This window comes from Hibiscus syriacus, unplaced genomic scaffold (assembly GCF_006381635.1).
Source record: "Hibiscus syriacus cultivar Baekdansim isolate YM2019G1 unplaced genomic scaffold, ASM638163v2 tig00005974_pilon, whole genome shotgun sequence".
In the NCBI taxonomy this organism is placed as follows: Eukaryota; Viridiplantae; Streptophyta; class Magnoliopsida; order Malvales; family Malvaceae; genus Hibiscus; species Hibiscus syriacus.
In genome coordinates, this window is record NW_024062076.1 from 2,334,462 (window position 1) to 2,355,271 (window position 20,810).

Sequence of the window (20,810 nt, forward strand, 5' to 3'; positions counted from 1 at the left end):
TCTTTTATTCTTTGACTCTTAGTGCTTTAGGTTCTTTTGTTTTTCCTTTTTATTGTTCTTTTGCATTATCTAACACATTATCTTTCTTTTGTTAGTGGGACTAAAGAGTTTGCATACTTCTTCCTTATTTGCATTCTCGTTCTCTTGGAGTCTTACCCTTGTTTGGCCTCTTAGAGCTTTTAGGTTTTCTTATCGCCTTTGCTAGTAATCAAACTCATATATAAACTGTGGAAGACTACTTGGTAAAGTGAGTTTTAAAGAGTACAAGATCGGATTACTTGCCTCTCGTTGTGTTCTTTTATTTTTATTCTACATAAAATCTTCTTTTGAGTGTTATAATTGCAGGATGGGAGACAATAACAATGATACACTTACGGCTATCTTAGTCGCACTTGAATGACTCACAACTCAATTTGATCAACTTAACAATGCCTTGAGAGAACGACAAGAACCACGTTTTCAAGCACCTTACCAAAGTTCACGATCCCATCTTTTAAAGGAGACTACAATCCAGAAAAGTAGATTGATTAGGAAGAAAAAGTTGATCTCATGTTCGCATACCATGACTGCCCCCAAGCTGAACAAGTTCCCCTCAGCACCTCGGAATTCGAAGGATATACTCACACTTGGTGGATGCAAACAAGGAAAAAGATCGACAACTTCTAAATTCAACCAATCACTTCTTGGACCGAACTCAAACATGCCTTGAGGAACCGATTTCTACCGACATATTGTACACGAGAAGTTAAACGACTACACCGACTTTGGCAAGGTAGAAGTTCAGTTGAAGATTACTACAAGGAGATGCAATCCTTACTCAATAGGCTAACATAATCGAAGAAGAAGAGGATACCATGTCATGATTCGTCATAGGCTTAAACTCAAACATCACTGATCTTCTTGATCTTCATGGGTACGAAAACCTTGAAGATACACTAAAGAAACCAACGACAATCGAAACACAAATCCAAAGGAGATTTCGATTCAGAGAACATTACCAAGGTACTTTATTCTCCTACCAAGGTAATCCTTGAAATCCTTCATCATCTTCTACTACATCTTCTCAAAAAAAGTCGAGAGATGACAAACCCGACAAGGAGAAACAATGACCAACAAAGAATGAGACACTTCCAACCCCTAAAGACGACACCCGAGCAAGAGACATCAAGTGTTTTAAATGCTTAGAAAGAGGTCATATCAGCCGCAATTATTCAAACATGAGGACCCTAACCATACTAGGTGATGGATCTTACAATTCTGACTCCAATAACGAAATCCCCAACATTCCAGCACATGTCGAAGCCAAAGAAGATAGTGATGTCTATGAAAGTGATGAGTACAATGGCACAATCTTTGTGATCCATCATACCTTGAACATTCAAGCATCCGACGAGTCTGACATACAACGTTCCAACATCTTCCATAAACGCTGCCTAATCAAGGAACAACCATTCTCTATTCATTGACAATGGTAGTTGTGTCAACATCATTAGCTCCAACGTTGTTGAATCACTCAAACTTTCTTGCCAATGACATATGAAACTTTATTGCTTACAATGGCTTAATGAGAGTGCCGAGATGAAGATTGTTAAATAATGCCTCGTTAATTTCAAGATGGGTATGGTGTGATGTAATTCCGAAGTAAGTATCCCAGACGTCCTTGGCAATACGACAATGTTGTCATATATTATGGCCAAAAAAACACGTACACAATTCCAATAAAAGGTAAACTGCTCCGACTTAACCCTCTACCCCCAAAGAGATTCTCATAGATCAACAACAAATTCTCAAGGAGACAAGGAACTTGAAACATAAGGCAAAAGAGGTCACAACTGATAAAAGCCAAACAAATGGCCCACGGGTGGAGAGTAACCCTCAATGTGAAAATAAAAGAGTGTCTCAAAACATTTATACGAGTGCAAAAGACATGAGAGAGATCCTTTTTCAAAATAAGCCGTGCATTCTAGTCTGTTTCTAGGACTACGTTTTATAAACTATCACTAACATCACATATATACCTAGTGTATTTTCTTCTCTATTGCATGATTTTCAAGATGTCTTAAGCAACCCATCGGATGGTTTACCACCTAAAAGAGGAATCAAGCATCAAATTAACTTTATCCTTGAATAGGTCATACCAAACTGCCCCGCTTACCGATGCAATCCTGAGGAAATGAATGAATTGGAATAACAAATAGATTCGTTGTTACAAAAAGGACACATCCGTGAGAGTCTTAGTCCCTGTGCGGTTCCCGTCATCCTAGTTCCAAAGAAAGATGGCACATTCCGAATATGTTTAGATTATCGACCTATCAATCGGATAATAATCAAGTATAGTCATCCTATTCTTTGCCTAGATGATATGTTGGATGAACTACATGGTGCAAGTATCTTCACCAAAATTGACTTGAAGAGTGGTTACCATCAAATTCAAATGAAAAAAGGTTATTAATGGAAAACAACATTCAAGACAAAGTTCGGCTTGTATGAATGGCATTTTATGCCCTTTGGACTCACAAACGCTCCAAGCACCTTCATGAGATTGATGAATCATGTTCTTAAGGAGTTTATAGGCAAATTTGTTGTCATTTACTTTGATAACATTCTTATATACTCGTCTTCTCTTGACTCTCATCTCATTCACGTTCGAATGGTTCTTGAAGTTCTTCGACGAGAACATTTATATGCTAACATGGATAAGTGTGTGTTTTGTAGTGATATGCTTAAGTTTTTAGGCTTTATAGTTAGTGTACAAGGTATCCATGTAGATAAAGAGAAGTTCAAGGCAATTCAAAAATGGCCCATGCCTACTTCCATCACCGAGGTAAGATCTTTTCATGGTTTGGCAAGTTTCTACCGTCGCTTTGCCAAAGATTTCTCAACCATTGCTGCACCATTAACGGAGATCATCAAAAAGTCAATTAAATTCAAATATGGAGCACTGAAACAAAAAGCTTTTGAACTTCTTAAAGATAAGTTATGTCCTGCCCCTATTCTTTGTCTTCCCAATTTTTCTAACACCATTGAGCTAGAATGTGATGCTTCAGGCATAGGCATTGGTGCCATCCTCATGCAAGAAAGACAACCTATCGCTTACTTTAATGAAAAGTTAAAAAGTGCACAATTGAACTACTCCACCTACGAAAAGGAACTTCTTGCACTCATCTGAGCACTCGAAGTGTGGCAACACTATCTTCTCCCTAAAGAGTTTGTCATTCACATGGACCATGAATCACTCAAATGGTTAAATGGACAAGGTAAGTTAAATAAACGACATGCTCGATGGGTTGAGTTCATTGAATCTTTTCCTTACATCATCAAATACAAACAAGGGAAAGATAACATCGTAGCTGATGCATTATCTCGACGATACACATTTATCACTCAAATGCATGCTACTATTTTGGGTTTTGCACATATCAAAGAACTTTATCCTAACTATCCAGATTTTTCTGAGATTTATACACAATGTGTAAAAGGTGCTTCTAATAAGTTTTATCTTGTAGATGGCTTTCTTTTTCGTATGAACAGGTCGTGTATACCACAAGGCTTTACGAGTCACATGTCGAAGGACTCATGGGACACTTCGGTGTTCACAAAACACTCAATATGGTCATGGAACACTTCTTTTGGCCGCACATGGGTAAAACAGTGGAAAAGATTTGTGCATTATGCATCACATGCAAACAAACAAAGTCAAAGGTAAATCCAAATGGTTTGTACACGCCTTGGCTGATTTCTTCTTCTCCTTGGATCGATTTATCGATGGATTTTATACTTGGCTTACCCCACACTAAGAAAGGATGGGATAATATTTTTGTGGTTATGGACAAATTCTCAAAGATGGCACACTTCATTCTTTACCATAAAACGGACGATGACACACACGTTGCTGATTTATTCTTTTAAGAAATAGTCCGCCTTCATGGCATTCCTCGTACCATTGTGTCCGATCGTGACACTAAGTTCCTAAGCCACTTTTGGAAGGTATTATGGGGTAAGATTGGCACAAAACTTCTCTATTCCATCGCTTGTCATCCTCAAACCGATAGACAAACCGAAGTAATAAATCGGATTCTAGGATCTTTTCTAAGAACTGTGGTAGGTAAGAATACTCCTAATTGGGAAGAATGTTTACCTTTTGTTGAGTTTACTTATAACTGATCCATTTAATCCACAACAAGTTATTCTCCATTCAAAATAGTTTATGGTTTTAACCCATTAACTACTTTGGATCTTATTCCCTTGCCTTTAGATCAGGTTGCAAGTTTAGATGGTGAAAAGAATGCTGCCTTTGTCAAAGACATTCACGCCAAATCCAAACTCAAGATGGAGAAAACCTACAAGGCAATTGCAAACCGAGTTGACAAGGGCCGATGACATGTCACCTTTGAACTAGGAGATTGGGTATCGGTTCATGAGAGAAAAGAGAGGTTCCTGAAAAAAAAAGGAAATACAAGATAGACCCACAAGGCGATGGCCCATTCCAAGTTCTTGAACAAATCAATGACAATGCCTACCGCATTGATCTTCCCGGTGAGTATAACGTGAGTGCGTCCTTTAATGTTTCTGACTTATCTCCTTTTGATATTTCATATTTGTGGATGAATCCTTCTAAGGAAGGGGGAGATGATACATGCACCACACACCCTAAAGCTAAGTATGATGAATTTACTATCATACGAGGTTAAACCAAACTTCTTAAAGACAAGCTTCAAATCGCAGTTCAAGCATTCATCCGTAAGGGTCTAATAGCATCACATTTACAACAACTTTTTGAAGGGGCTCCAGTTGTTATCCGGTCGACATGTCTCTGTAAATACAACCATCTGTCTCTTATCTTTCCAACGGTTCTTGAATCGCATCAATCCGATATCGGTAACTCAAGATACATTCATTTTATTAAAGACAACGCATGCAGAAATTCCTATACGAGATTAATACTTGATTTTTGTAAATATTACGAATTTTCAATATTTATATTGATTATTTGTAATATAATTTAATATAGGATGATGCATTATCTTTTAGGATTAGAGTTATTATTTTATTAGGAATTAAGGTTGAGTTAAAACATTATTTTTAGTTATTATTATTTTATTAGGAATTAGAGTTAAGACAGGTTTAGTTTGTTATTATTTTATTCATTGGTTATTTAGGACTTTTAGAACTCACCCCCTATATAAAGGAGGCTTCACTCAACTTTGTAAATCAAATTTCTTTTATTAATAATACACGAGAGTTCATTTTTGCAAGTGTTGATTGTCTTGTGCCTTCAAAGCTTCTTCTCTTGGAGTTCTTTCAAGTTCTTGTGAGGGAAATTAATCTTTACACTCCAGTTTGCCTTTTCATCGCGACTAAGAGGGTTGGTTAGAGCCATTTATCGAGTTTTCCTTTTCATTGCGACTAGGAGGGTTCGATAGGACACTTATCCATCTATTTTCCAGAAATCCATCGCATCATCAATCATCTTTACCGTCCACCTTCATAAGGGAGATCTTTTGATTTTTTTTATTATCTTATTTTATTTTCAATTTCTTTATATTTTGTTTATTTTGTTCTAATCTTATTGCCTTTATTTCAACACCTAAAAGAAACCCTAAAAGAATCCTAACTGTTACCGCCACCTTCCCCTATTCATCTCATTTGTTCTTCATCGAGTCTAGAGTTTTCTAGGTTTGATTCTTCAACAAGAGCAACGCTCATTAACCCGCCACCGCTTCCCTATCAACGCTCAAAAATTTGTTTAAAGTCACATTAACAAGGTTCGACCACTGTTGAACGGATTTGAGGACTTTTTTAGATACTCGAGACACAAACCTTGCCAATTATCAATCGTAACATCAATAAGAACATACCCATCTACTGAGAGTCCTAACTGTATTGAAAAATCATCTAGAGTAATGGTGCACTCCCCCACACGAAAGATGAAATATGTGTGTCTTTGGTCTCCACCTCTTGATTAATGCATAAATGAGGGTGGGTTGAAGTCTACATCCTTTAATTATTTGTGATACATACTCAAATTCGATATCTCTTAAATAATTTCAAATACAGGTTGGTGTGGCCATCTTAGTGTAATAAATAAACACTTTCAATATATGATTATTATATTAATTGATAAAAATATAATATATTAAAATTTGAAACATTTAATAAATCATAAAAATTAAATAATAATAATAATTTATTTATTAAATGAAATTTAATAAAATATTTTATTATATTCAATATATGAAATGAAATATGATCTTCATCTAATTGTAATATGCCTTATGTTTTTTAACTGTACTTATTTTAAAAATTAATAAGTAAAATTAAATGAAAAATGTTTAAATACATTTATTAAATAAAATAAAAATTCGTGCATCTTATACCTTGAATCGCAAATCTAATGTTCGGAATTATTTGTATTGTTACATAAAGAAATAAGAGAAAAATAATAGAAGTTTTTGGTTTAGTGTGATTTGTAACGAGAGAGGAATCTATATAGGAGTCGGAGAGGGGGGAAAACAAAAATAGGAAAAAGAAAAAAAAGACGATAAGTGAGGGAGACGAGAAAGAGAATGTAAATGACTATTCAAAACTAGACACGTTCAATAAGAAATGTTTTTGTCAAATCAACATAAAACACATTTTATAGAACCGTGCTTTTTAAGAAGACTATCAAATCAATATAAGACTTTTCTTTTAAAAGATAATATGTTTTTATTGAATCAAATATATTGTATATATATGAAATTCTACGATAACCTTAATATACGGCTAAAGAAAGACGTTATATGTTTTGTTATTATTTTTTTTAACAAAATCGATAAAAAATTACTTAAAACATTATTCTTTCTACTTAAAACATTAATGTTTTTTAACATTTTTGTAAAGTGCCCAATAATAATAAAACCAGTAGAAAAATAACAAAACTAATAGCGCTTTACCGAATATGTTAACAAAACTAGTAAAGCACCAAATAATAAAAAAAATATAGAAATAATAATGTTTTCGGTATTTTTTTATCGATTTTATTAAAAAAAATTAACAAAACTGGTAACACATTTTTTTTAGTCGCATATTAAAACTGTCGCACATGAGACTTTCCATATATGGATAGAGCATTTTATAAAATATGTCTTATTACCATGTTGTAGAAAAATATAATATTTTGGTAAATATTGATAAAATGTCACCTTTCGATAAATTATTACTTTTAGGTAAAAATGCCAAAAATGGGAAGGCAACTACCAACGTTTGTGAAAACCGAAAACAACACGTGATTATACGTCTTTACACTTCTTACGTGACAACCAGTGATTTACCGATTTTAAGGTGCCATTACAGTGGTATTGTCACGTACAACCACTAGAGAGAATTAGTTACTCTATCTAGTGTTATATAGCAAGCCTAAACTTGTAAATATTTTAAAATAAAAGGGGTAAATCTCAAATTGCACTCAATATCCCGCGTCACTCCCAAGCCAAACTAATTTCCAAAAGAGTAATGTAGTGTTTCTCTCTCACTCGAGTGTGAACAAAACTCGGCCTAACTTTGGAGAAAATTTTGGATTTGAAACAGAGAGAGTATGAATCGCCACCACCGATCCAAACCCTTTCGATGAAGAAGAAATCAATCCATTTTCGGTACTCCATTCTTTTTTCATTTTCTAGTTTTCCTCTTTTGTCCATTTCAGATATGGATTCTTTCTATTTTAAGTGTGTGGTAGTCGGTTTCTTGACTTCTCAATGGTGGTTTGGGAATAAGGTTTCGAGAATACTGGATCTAAGAACAATGTTCGCTAATATTTCGATGATGAATGGGCTTCTGATTGTGGATTTTTTTTTCATTTTGTTGTAATTAATGAAAAACTATAGGAGTTGGCAGCCGAGACTTTCAGTGTGTAGTTTTTTTTAGATGGATTTCATTTTTGAACCTTAAAATGTAAAATATATTAAAATGTTAATCCTTATTTTTCATATATTGACTGTAGGTTATAAATTGGTTATATGATTTGGAAATTTATGGACCATATAAGTTTAATATAAGCTAAATGTGAGTCTATTTCTTCATTATTAATCGTGAGACCATCTATGTAATAACCTTGATACACTCTAGTCATGTTTATAGTTTATGCCATGTTAATGTTGTGATTTGGCAATTAATGTTGTATTTAGCATGGTTCATGTCCCTATGTCATACCCCGATTTAGGGGTAAAATTGTTGGTTTTCAAAATTTATGGGAAGATTTAGGAAGTTGTAGTAAATTCGGGGACCCAACCTGGAATTGTCTCCTTTCTTGGTAAATTGGAAAATAAATCCTCCTGATAGGGGAAAATCCCAAAAAAAAAAATTCATCACTAATTTTCCCCTCCCGTCTCATTGCCACTTGTCGTCGATTCTCTACCGTCCGGCCGTCGCCAGTGTGTGTGGCTGCCACCAATTGAACCAGCGTCCCACCCCGATCAAACGTTAATGGTCATCGACCCTGTATCGGCCATTGTTCATCGAGAATTTAGTGTGGAGAACTTCGAAGAAACCCAAGCCGACCGCTGCTCATTTTGACGATTCCGGCCATTACAGCCACCGGTGAGTCTCACCGCCCACACCATGGTGTTCCCCAGGTGATTCCGATCAAAACCTAACCATCTCGTCGTCCAAGGTTACGTCGTCGCCGTGGGTAAGTCGAGATCGTTAAGTTATTTAGTATTATTCAGATTTTGGCTTGGTTTTGGTCGATATTATTGGTTTGAGTTGATGCTAGGATGCTTCGGGATTGAACGGCCGGCCGAAATGACCCTTGTCACCTCCGCACGTGCCACCGGGTACGCGTGGGCCTTGTTTTAGGTCCAAGGAAAATTCCAGAACCGGGTCGACCCGCCTTCCTGATCCAGTCACCAAGTTTACTCGTCCGAGTCAACCTAGTTCGAGTCAACCTGTCTAAGTCAACTCATCCGAGTTAACCCATTGACTTTGACCAGTTGACTATGGCCAAAAAGTCAACTTTTTTGAAATGACCTATTTTATATTTTTTGACGTTCCAGTCCGAATTCGAAGTTCGTTTTGCCAAATTCGCACCCGATAAACCGTTTTTCAGAGGTTTACCTTCGGATTCAATATGGTTTTTAAATTAAGTTTAGTTTCTGACGTAAATTTGGTCTCTTGGCATCCGAGAGATTATTGGACGTTGAATTTAAGTTTGAGAGTGATCGAATATAGTTTAAATGGTCGATCGATATGACATGGAAATCTAGGTAATACTCTACTACTCTTTGTATGCTTTTCAGAACCCTTGATAATCGATATGTGCGTGAATGGAAATGATTGGTCTATTAGATGTAATTAATTATCATTGGACTCAGACGTAAATGGGATTAAGAACAGAACATTGTAAAAGCCTCAGACGACTCGAAAAAGAAATAGGTAGAATGACCGAGAATAAACCTTAGTTCAATGATTTAATTTGTAAATCAATAAATATCAGAACGTGTAAATTTTGATTAATCTCGTTAAATGTTAAATGTTGGAAATATTTGAATATGAAATTACCGAAAAGAGCGTCATGGATAAATTACGAAAATGCCCTTGTACAGAAAAATGACCAAGACTTCCCTAGTGGTGAAATTAACCTACAGTGAGCAAATAAGCAAAGTACTTTGAACTTTAATGGAACTGGAATATTTTCAAGCCTAATTTATTCGAAGTAATGCCACTGATGGAATTGAATAAAATTATGATAATACCCTTAAAGAGTAAAACAAAATATGGATGACTACGATAATAGAGACAACCTGAGAACTCATACCTTGATTCACTGGAACCTTGGAATTATCGAATTAAATTCCGGATCTATATTGGAATTATAGAATTACCCTAAAGTGTAAAATGACCAAAATACCCCTAAAGTGTAAAATAATATAAAGTGCCTCTAAACCCCAAAATAACTAATACCCTCAGATCTAAAATGAACAAATCAACCTCTAATACCAACGTGACTATTTTTATAATCAAATTGAACTGAAGGTAAGTACAATATCTACCCAAATTTCAGAAACGTCCGAATTACTCTGGAAAACTCTGAAGTGACCAGGATAGACTTGACTAATAAATGAACTAAGTAACCTCAATGACTGAGGATTAAGTAAGTGATTTGGATAAGTCTGGAAACATTGATGAACTTACATGATGTACTATCCCTATGGATTATGAACCATAAATCAAGTACGTCGACATTTCCTGATATTGTTGAAACGTAAAAATGAAATTAAGGCCGTTGGAATATTTGTTCGTCTCCTTAAGATATATTCAACTATGATTATGAAAGTGATCAATGGATAATAATTGTTGGTATTAAAGAGTGAATACACTGGAAGGGCAACAAATTAACAGATTGACATGCATTAGTTCTGGGAGTTGTTCCGCTTGAGTTAGTTGATATTCTGATAGATCGACACAAATCGTAAATTTCGTTCTGAATCTTCGATTCTATCTTATCAACTCAAATTACTTGAATCCTCCAAGAATCAATTGCCCAAAATGCTTCTGATTTTTCTGAATAATAGAATCACTCTGGTCATACCTAAAAACACAAGTAACTCATATGCAAATGATTCTGAATACCTTTATGATTATTTAGTGCCTCTGAAAAATGTCCCAAAACTATATGATTTTGATAAATCACATTATGAATAACTGATGATCCCGTTAGCTAATGAACTCTTTCAATAGTGATTTTAATTTCTATCATTCTATCGGTATACTGAAGATCTGTGTTTCTCTGCCTGATAAGATTATCCAATATCTGTGAATAATATCTGGAACCTCTAGAGTGTTCCCTGATCACGTAGATGTTTTCTCTGATTTATGTTCTAATTTATGTTCTGATCCCTGTTCTGATTTCTAATATCTCTGTTTACTGACTGAAAATGTTTTATTTAGGGTACTTTGGATCTGGTATGAAGAATTTGGCAGGTTCAGTCGTTGCGGGTAATTCCTTGTATAAGTTCTGCACCGACTAGTAATCCCTATCTCTGGCAGGTTCAGTCGCTGTTAGTAATTCATTTTATAAGTTCATCACCGACTGATAATTCCTTATGAACATAAGGTAACCCTTGGGTAGGCTCTGAGGCCCTGAGAATCTTTCTTGGGTAGGCTCTGAGGCCCCGAGAATCTTTCTTGGATAGGCTCTCAGGCCCCAAGGTGCTCCCTTAGGTTATGCAGTTTTAGGGAACTGCATATGACGTTCAATTGAAGGGACTACTATGGTTTTAAAAACCTGTTTTAAATGGTCACTGTTTTAAAAAGATTTGTATATTTTCACTGGTTTTGTGAGAACATACTAGACACCCTATTTTGATCTCCTGAAACTAAACATCCAAAATATTTCCCTTTGAATTAAAAACTTACTATCGGTTACTACTTGAGATATCATTTGGACCTCAGCTCAGCATAAAAATTTGTATATGTCTAAATCAATAAGGAAACATATGCTTATTTGTTAGATGCATGTTATGTAGCATCAATTAGTAGTAATGTTTTACTGAGCCTTCTAAAGCTCACTCGGTTACTCACTATTTCAGGTTAAAGAATCATACCAGTGCAGCTTCTGACATCAGGAAAGGAGTTCCTCTGGCGTTGGTTGTTGTATACGGTGCATATGATTAGAGTGTATGTAGGTTGTATTTTGTTTTTATATTTGAGCATGTAAATCTATTTTATTTTTGAATATTGATAAATATTACTTTTGTATTTATAAATGGTTTTATTATTTTATGTGTTTTAACAAAAATTTTAATTTTTTCGTATTTTCTACGGTGGGTCGCTCCAGTGGCCCTAACGTGACACCTCGGATCAGATCAGGTCAACCTCATCAGTCTAAGGGTGTTACATTTAGTGGTATCTGAGCTTAGGTTGGGTCAAATTTTTCAAGATAGACCAGCCGGTCGAATGTCAAAAGATGTATGGTCGGTGCATGGCCTTAAACTACAATCGTACTTCTTTAAGCCGAAACTCCAAGGTCGAGTCCCTCTCTGTAACGAGCTAATCTAAGTTTTCTATCCGTTAGGGCTTGACCTATGCATAAAGGAATATTAGTAACGTTTGTTCAAATTCGGTAAAGTACTTCACGAGTAATGTGAGAGTTACTTAACCGAAATATTCTGACCTGGCTCCAGAAATGAAATTGGAAGATGTTACTGCTCTATGAACCTAACTTCGTAACCAAAGTTGAATTGATTCCACAAGGATAATTCTATTTAACTTCTTTTATTAGAATGAGTGTGAGTTTTGATGAAATGTATATTCAGCTGGATAAGGATTTGTAAAGGACATGTATTTCTGTAAAAACTACCTGAATATAAGGAAGAATTTCTGAAAACTTCATTTTTGCATTTCTGTGACTTGAATGAATTTTGAGGATGAAATTCTTTTAAGGAGACGATAATTGTCACACTCCGATTTAGGGGTAAAATTGTTATTTTTCAAAATTTGTAGGTATATTTAGAAAGTTATAGTAAATTCAGGGACCCAACCTTGAATTGTCCCATTTCTTGGTAAATTGGAAAATAAATCCTCCCGATAGGGGGAAAATCCCCAAATTTAATTTTTCATCCTTAATTTACCCCTCTCGTCTCACCGCCATTTGTTGTCGATTCTCTACCGTCTGGCCCCACCAATTAAACCAGCATCCCACCCTGACCAAACCCGGAGCGTCATCGACCCCGTATCGATTGACCAAGTTGATCGCCGCTCATTTTGACGATTCCGACCATTACAGTCACCGGTGAGTCTCACCGCCCACACCATGGTGTTCCCCAGGTGATTTTCGATCAGAACCCGACCCATCTCGTCGCTGAAGGTTACGTCGTCGCCGTGGGTAAGTCGAGATCGTTCGGTTATTTAGTGTTATTCAGATTTTGGCTTGGTTTTGGTCAATTTATTGGTCTGAAATGATACTAGGATGCATTGGGAGTGAACGGCCAGCTGGAATGACCCTTGTCACTACCGCACGCATCCCACGCACCGTCGGGTGTGCGTGAGCCTTGTTTTGGGTCTAAGGAAAATTCCAGAACCGGGTCAACCCGCCTGCCTATTCTATTTACCGAGTCAACTCAGTCCGAATCAACTCGGTCTGAGTCAACTCGATCTGAGTCAACCCGGCCCAAGTCAACTCGGTCAGAGTCAACCCGTATGAGTTAACTCGTCTGAGTTGACCCGTTGACCTTGATCGTTGACTTTAACAAAAAAGTCAAATTTTCTAAAAAACCCTATTTTATGTTTTTAATGTCATAAGTCCAAATTTGAAGTCCGTTTTACCAAATTCGCATATGGTAAGCCGTTTTTCAGATATTTACCTTCAGATTCAATATAGTTTTTAAATTAAGTTTAGTTTCTAATGTAAATTTGTTTACTTAGCATCCGAGGGAATATTGGACATTGGATTCAAGTTCGAGAGTGATCGAATGGAGTTTAAAGGGTCAATTGATATGACACAGAAATCTAGGTAATACTCTACTACCCTTTGTATGCTTTTCAGAACCCATTGATAATTTTTTTTATAGGAACAATAGGCCTCATTAAAAACCTCCTTCTTAGTTTACTCTAGAAAATAGTAACTAGCGAAAGAAGGAAAAGAGTGCCTCATTTTATTAAATAGAGTAACTATTACATTGAAATACACCAATACATTTAGGGAAGCAGATTAAAACTAAAAAACCTTAAAGCTCTCTAGAAAAATACCCTTACAATCAACCAATCCCCTCATTAGCTAATTTATCGGCCTCCCAATTATAGCTCCTAGGAATCGATCTAATAATAACCGCACTCTCTAAAACTAGGGACACAATATCCAAAACAAGGGGACTGAAGAAAATATGAGCATAATTAGGCAACAAAATCCAGTCTACTGCAGATTTGCAGTCACTTTCTAAGATCAGTCTTCCCTTCACAACCCAATCTAATGATAGAAAAATGTCTACGCCTTTCTTAATAGCTTTCAACTCAGCCAAAGGAGGAGGGCCTGGACCAACACTAACAAAGAAAGTCAATAAAATGAGATTGTTACAGTCTCTCAAAATACCTCCAATTCAACCAGCCAACCCATCATACTTAACAGCCCATCAACATTAAATTTGTAAAATTCTGCTAGGGGAGGATGCCAACTTTGTATCAAACTTCTGTGAACATGTTGATCAAAAAAACTGTCTGCCAGAGAGGGGTCCCCTACCAACAAATCAACTTGTATTTGGACTTGGGAAAACTTAGCTAGAAATCATTTTGCTAATTTAAATCTTATTAGGAAGAAAATAGAGGTTATATCAAGGCTCATATTATTAAACACAATTGAATTTCTTGCTTTCCAAATAGGCAAAAGAACTACTCTTGGGATGAATTTATTGATTCACTGGAACCATGGAATCATAGAATTAAATTACGGATCTATGAAATTATAGAATTACCCCTAAAATGTAAAATGACCAAAATGCCCCTAAAATGTAAAATAACCTAAAGTACCTCTAAACCCTCAGAATAACTAATACCCTTAGCTCTGAAATGAATAAATCAACCTCAAATACCAACATATCTTTATTTTTATGACCAAATTGAACTGAAGGGAAGACATTATCTACCTGAATTTCAGAAACGTTCGAATTACTCTGGAAAACTCTAAAGTGACCGGGATAGACTTGACTAACAAATGAACTAAGTAACCACAATGATTGAGGATTAAGTAAGTGATTTGGATAAGTCTGGAAACTTTGATGAACTTACATGATGTACCATCCCTATGGGTTATGAACCACAAATCAAGTACGTCGACATTTCCTGATATCGTTGAAACATAGAAATGAAATAAAGACCATTGGAATATCTGTTCGTCTCCTTAAGATATATTCAGCTATGATTCTGAAAGTGGTCAATGGACAATAATTGTTGGTATTAAATAGTGAATACCCCGGAAGGGAAACATATTGACATGCATTAGTTCTGGGAGTTGTTCAGTTTGAGTTACTTGATATTATGATAGATCGACACAAATCGTAAATTTCGTTCTGAATTTTCGTTTCTCCCTTATCAGCTCAAATTACTTGAATCCTCCGAGAATATATTGCCCAAAATTCTTCTGATTTTCCTAAATAATGGAATCACTCTGGTCATACCTGAAAACACAAGTAGCTCAGATGCAAAGGATTCTGAATACCTTTCTGATTATTTAGTGCATCCAAAAAAATGTCCCAAAACTATATGAGTTTGATAAATCACATTCTGAATAACTGATGATCCCATAAGTTAATGAACTCTTTCAATAGTGATTTTAATTTCCGTCATTCTATCGGTATACTGAAGATCCGTGTTTCTCTGCCCGATAAGATTATCCAGTATCTCCGAATGATATATGGAACCTCTAGTGTGTTCCCCGATCACATGGATGTTTTCTCTAATTTTTGTTATGATATATGCTCTGATTTTTGATATCTCTGTTTACTGACTGAAAAATATTTTATTAGGGGTACTCTAGGATCTGGTATGAAGACTCTAGCAGGTTCAGTCGTTGCGGGAATTCCTTGTATAGGTTCTGCACCGACTGGTAATCCCTATCTCTGGAAGGTTTAGTTGATGTTGGTAATTCCTTTTATAGGTTCAGTTATTGTTGGTAATTCCTTTTATAGGTTCAGAACCGACTAGTAATTCTTTATGAACCTAAGGCGACCCTTGGGTAGGCTCTAAGGCCCCGAGAATCTTTCTTGGGTAGGCTCTTAGGCCCTTATGCAGTTCTGGGGAGCTGTATATGGCGTTCGGTTGGAGGGACTACTATGGTTTTGAAAACATGTTTTAAATGGTTAATATTTTAAAAAGATTTGTATATTTTCATTTGTTTTATGGGAACACACTAGACACCCTATTATGATCTCCTGAAACCAAACATCCGAAATATTTCCCTCTGAACTGAAAGCTTATTGTCTGTTACTACCTGAAATATCTTTGGGACCTCAGCTCAGCATAAAAATCTGTATATGTCCGAATCAATAAGGAAACATATGCTTATCAGTTATATGCATGTTATGTAGCATCAATTGGTAGTATTGTATTACTGAGCTTTCCAAAGCTCACTCGGTTACTCACCATTTCAGGTTAAAGAATCGTACCAGTGCAGCTTTCGACATCAGCAAGGGAGTTCCTCTGGCGTTGCTTGCGGAGTACAGTGCATATGATTAGGGGGCATGTAGGTTTTATTTAATTTTTATATCTGAGTATGTAAATCTATTTTATTTCTGAATATTGGTAAATTTTACTTTTGTATTTATAAATGGTTTTATGACTTTACGTGTTTTAACATAAATTTTAATTTTTCCGTGATTTTCTATGGTGGGTCGCTCCGGTGGCTCTAATGTGACACCTCGGATCGGATCGGGTCAACCGCATCGGTCTTAGGGGGTTACACTCTTGGTACGGATGTTGCTCTTGTCGTACTTGATTGTGTTTAGTTGTTTAGGTTGCATTAAATTTAAATATATTAGACTGGTATTATTTATTGTTACTTATTTTAGAGTCAATGTAGAATGGTGGTGTTGTTGCTCCTGCAAGACCACTGGCATCTTAACCTCTGGGTTTTGGACAGAAACATGATGCTATTATAGATATACCTCTGGGTACAATGGATGTAATGAAGTTTTTGTTTCCTTTACATTTCTTTAAGATGAACACTCAAGGGATGGTTGATTACTTTAGTTTATTGATTTTGATAATTGCAGGATTCCAAGAAAAGAAGCTTGTTGCTTGGGAGGCTGATCTTAAGAGGAGGGAAAAGGTTATTTTTAACTTGGTGCTTGTTTAGAAGTGTAAATGACTTGCTTTCCTTTTCCCTTAAGTAAAGGCTTGTTCACTTGATTTTATCATGTGATGCCTCCTTACTCGTGCTCTGCATTAATTGTTCTTATGATTCGACTTTCTATTTAACTTGTATTCCTAAATTTTTTCATTTTTATTTTCAGGATATAAAACGAAGGGAAGATGTTGTTTCCCAATGTAAGAGAACTGGAGCATAAGCAACTGTTTACCTTAACTTTCTTCTCAAGTGGTTTTATAGAATTCTAAATGCTCCCTTTTTTTGGTATATCAGCTGGTGTTTCCACATACGATTAAAATTGGCCGCCAATTTTCCCAATTATACATCATGATATAGCTAATGAGATATTGGTTCATGCTCTGAGGCTGCAATATCTTGCATTCACAAGTTGGCTTGGTGTTTAAGTTTATTTTTTGGCTTCTTATTGGATTTTTTTGTACTACTCTTCATTCCTAACTTTTTAATGTAAATTGTTACGCAAAAGATAACTTGTAAACTTTATTGAATTTAAGTTTTTGCACTGAAACTTGTAAACTTTATTGAATTTAAGTTTTTGCACTGAATTTTATTGTTATATTAGGTGCAGTTTGATAAAGTGAAAAATTAAGTGTTAAAAAGCTAAGCGTTGAACTGTAAATATTGAATTTTATTAGTGCTGGATTTATATTTGGAAATTGTTTTGTAAATGAGAAAAAATAAGTACCGGAAGTAAGTTTTTTTTTAAATTATTTATTTCTTAATTTTAATACTATTAATATAGAATTTTATATTATTTTTTCTAGAGTTTGGGATAAAAGTTAATTATAATAATTTGAATTTTTAAAAGTTAATTTATTTCAAATATAGTTCTTTTAAAAAAATAAAATCAACTTTACTTTTTCAACATAAGTGATAAGTAGTTTGCTTCCTTATCTTCTTCAACACGTTTTTGTTGTTTATATATCAAGTAAAAAAATTAATATAATTACCGAACACAATAAAAAAAATGTTATTTTTTTTTTCATTTTCAATGATATACCAAAGTAACACACCCTTAGCTTTACTCAAATGTATCTAAAATTATCCTATTCACTTATAGTTTCTTTTCCAGTTTAATCCTCAAGTATGCAATATTATTATTATTTTGTGCATGCATGCATGTGGAAAATGATGGTAAATTTTATGTTATTCGTGTGGATGCCATTATCATGTAATGTGTTCAGAGTGTCTTCTCTCTTTTCATTTTATTGCTTGAGCCTTGAAAATCTCAAGTTAGGAGTTTCATTAAATCCTCATTTAACGGTTACAGTTTGGAATTAATTTTGGCAAGCAAAATTTATTCCTTATTACATCTTCCTTGTTTAGTATTATTGACTTGATTTAATTTTCATATTTCAGGCATAGTTCTTTACCTTGTTTTTAACGTTATTGCAGTGATTGTTTGTTGGATTCAAGGTGGTGGTAAGTATTTTCTGATTCTCTTTCATTTTGCCTTTATTGTGGAATGTTACCTAGGCATGCAATAGTCTTTATGTTCTAACTTGGTTCATATGTTTTATGTGTTAAAATCTTTTTCCTTGCTATAATCCACATGTTACTTGGATGCCCTCTTTCATGTGTTGTGGTACAGACCACTCTACCGAGCAATGGGGTAAACATTAGTGATTGGTTAACATATTCTATTTGAGGGTGAAAAGAGAACTTTTTGTGTCCTAATGGTTCTTCTACTTGTTTTCACCTTGCAGGACATATAGAGCCTTGAATATTGATTGGTTTTTCATGGTATACTTGGTGAGTTTAGTTGTAATTGGGAGGCATTTGTTATTATTTTTTGTTGCTTTTTGTTTAAACTGTCTATTTACATTGTGTAGCTCCACCTTGGGTTTTGCATTTTTGCTGCAATTGCTCCTCCTGTTGTCTTTCATGGGAAGTCATGAACGTAAGTTCTTAACTCCCTAATTTGTTCCTGATGTAAGGACATTGAGTTAGCATATCTGCTGATTGCCTGAGTAATTTTGTGCATGTTTTGGTTGTGATTGAATGTATAGATGATGCCAGCTTGTTTAGCTGCTGTTATAGCTAGTTACTACGACATTTCAACCTTTTTTTTCCAGGGGGAGGGGGGAGGTTAAGTTTTGCTGCCTTGTCAAAATGGTGCTTGTTAAATGTTTGAATGTTCTCATGATTGTGTTACACGTTGATTTTGTATTTGATCATATTTTTCTGTTGCCCCTGCAGTGGTATCCTGGCAGCAATCGATGTTATCTCTGATCATCATATGTTAGCAGGGGTAAGTTTTATTACTTTTGCATGTTGGAATTGTTTCACTCTTATTAGTAGTGAGTTGTAGGAACCTAAGGATGTGCACTCTTATTAGTATCATTGTTTGGACACTGTAGTTCTGAGGAGAATATATGATCATACATGGATGCTTTTGCTTCTGATAGTCTTAATTTAGTTTTCTTCTCAAAACATTCTTTTATTAAATGTTTGGGCCTAACTAATTTATTTGTGTTTTACAGATTTTCTTCTTTGTTGATTTTGGTCTCTTTTGCTTGGAGTCCCTGCTGAGCTTGTGGGTTATTCAGGTTAGAGACGGCGAATCTCTAGATTCATAACAGTTAAATTTATTTTATTGTAAAACGATGTGTCTATCTTATTTGATTTTTTTCTCTTTTAAGATTCAACTGAACTCTATTTATCATTCTTGGAAAGAAATATTTCTTGTACTCTGCGATGTTGCTAAGTTTTGGTGAATATGTGTTTGAGAAGATATATACACTATAGTTTCATTGAATTAGTGTCTTAATAGGTTTAAAATATTTATACGTCTGATTATGTAGATTCTGCACTTTGATTTTTCATTACAGTGCATGGGTTTGCCTTTGCCTTGATATTTACTTTTACCATTTGTGTATTGGTATGTGCAGAAAAGTTATATGTACTTTAGGGGGGCACAATTAAGAGATATGGAAGTGCGGCTATGCTGTGATCATACGCGGACGATTGTTAATGGTGCCACTCTCCATCTATTGGTATTCTATATATAATATAGTGTAATTGCGTTTATCATGTTATGATTGTCGAATGAGTGATACAATGGCCTTGTATGCATCATTACAACAGAGTATATTCTAGGAATAGTTCTTACTGGTTTTTTGAGAGTTGGAAAGAGTGTTCCAAGTCATTTCAAGTTCATCCTCGTCGCAAATTATTTCCAGTTCCCGGTTTCTACTTTCATTTGTTTCATGTCCTTAACATGATTCAAATAAATCAACCCATCTCATGAAATGCAAAACAAAAGTGAGAGATATTGAAATCATTCTTTATTTTATTTTTTCAAATAAACTTGGGTCTTCGTTCAAGAATTAAGAATGGTACTCTAAGAGGGCCAGCGAGTTTTTACACTTATAAATCCAACTTAAAGGGCTTGGAAAAGTTCCATTACGGGCTAACTTCTGTAATAACAGTGACAAGACGGTTTGCTTTATTGAAAACAAGGTTGGCTAAGCAGCTTTGAATGTAGTTGTGAAGGCCCAAAGCGAGAAAAGCTTTTGCAGACCGTCGGCTTATGCTATCCTTCTGTCCTAGTTTTCTGCCCATTTATTTCTTTGTGGATAAGAAAATGAAATGACCCCTTAGGCATTACTCCTTCCCATATCATTTATCCACGCTTCACACAGGAACAGTCCAAAGATTGAATTGCATAATGCATGGCACAGGCTCCATATCACCTCGCCTCATCTCCACACCACACCTCACCCCCAAGCCCCTCATCTTTAACCGGCCACTCCTTTCATGCCACGTGGCACATCAAATATCCTAAATTACAACCAGTAGTAACCCCATGCTTTGTAGCATATGAATTTCGAAATGACTCTTTTATCCATTGCCAATTGAATCAGTCCATTCATGTACCTTGATGTCACCTACAACATCAGGGGCAGTCGCAGGAGCAAAAAACACCTCAGCCTTCCATCAATATAGCTATACCATC

General features: G+C 35.3%; 1 pseudogene; it reads left to right on the forward strand.

Annotated features, from left to right (window-relative positions):
* The first annotated feature begins 7,404 nt into the window (after window positions 1-7,404).
* LOC120200436 lies at window positions 7,405-19,893 on the forward strand (annotated as a pseudogene).
* The last annotated feature ends 917 nt before the right edge of the window (window positions 19,894-20,810 follow it).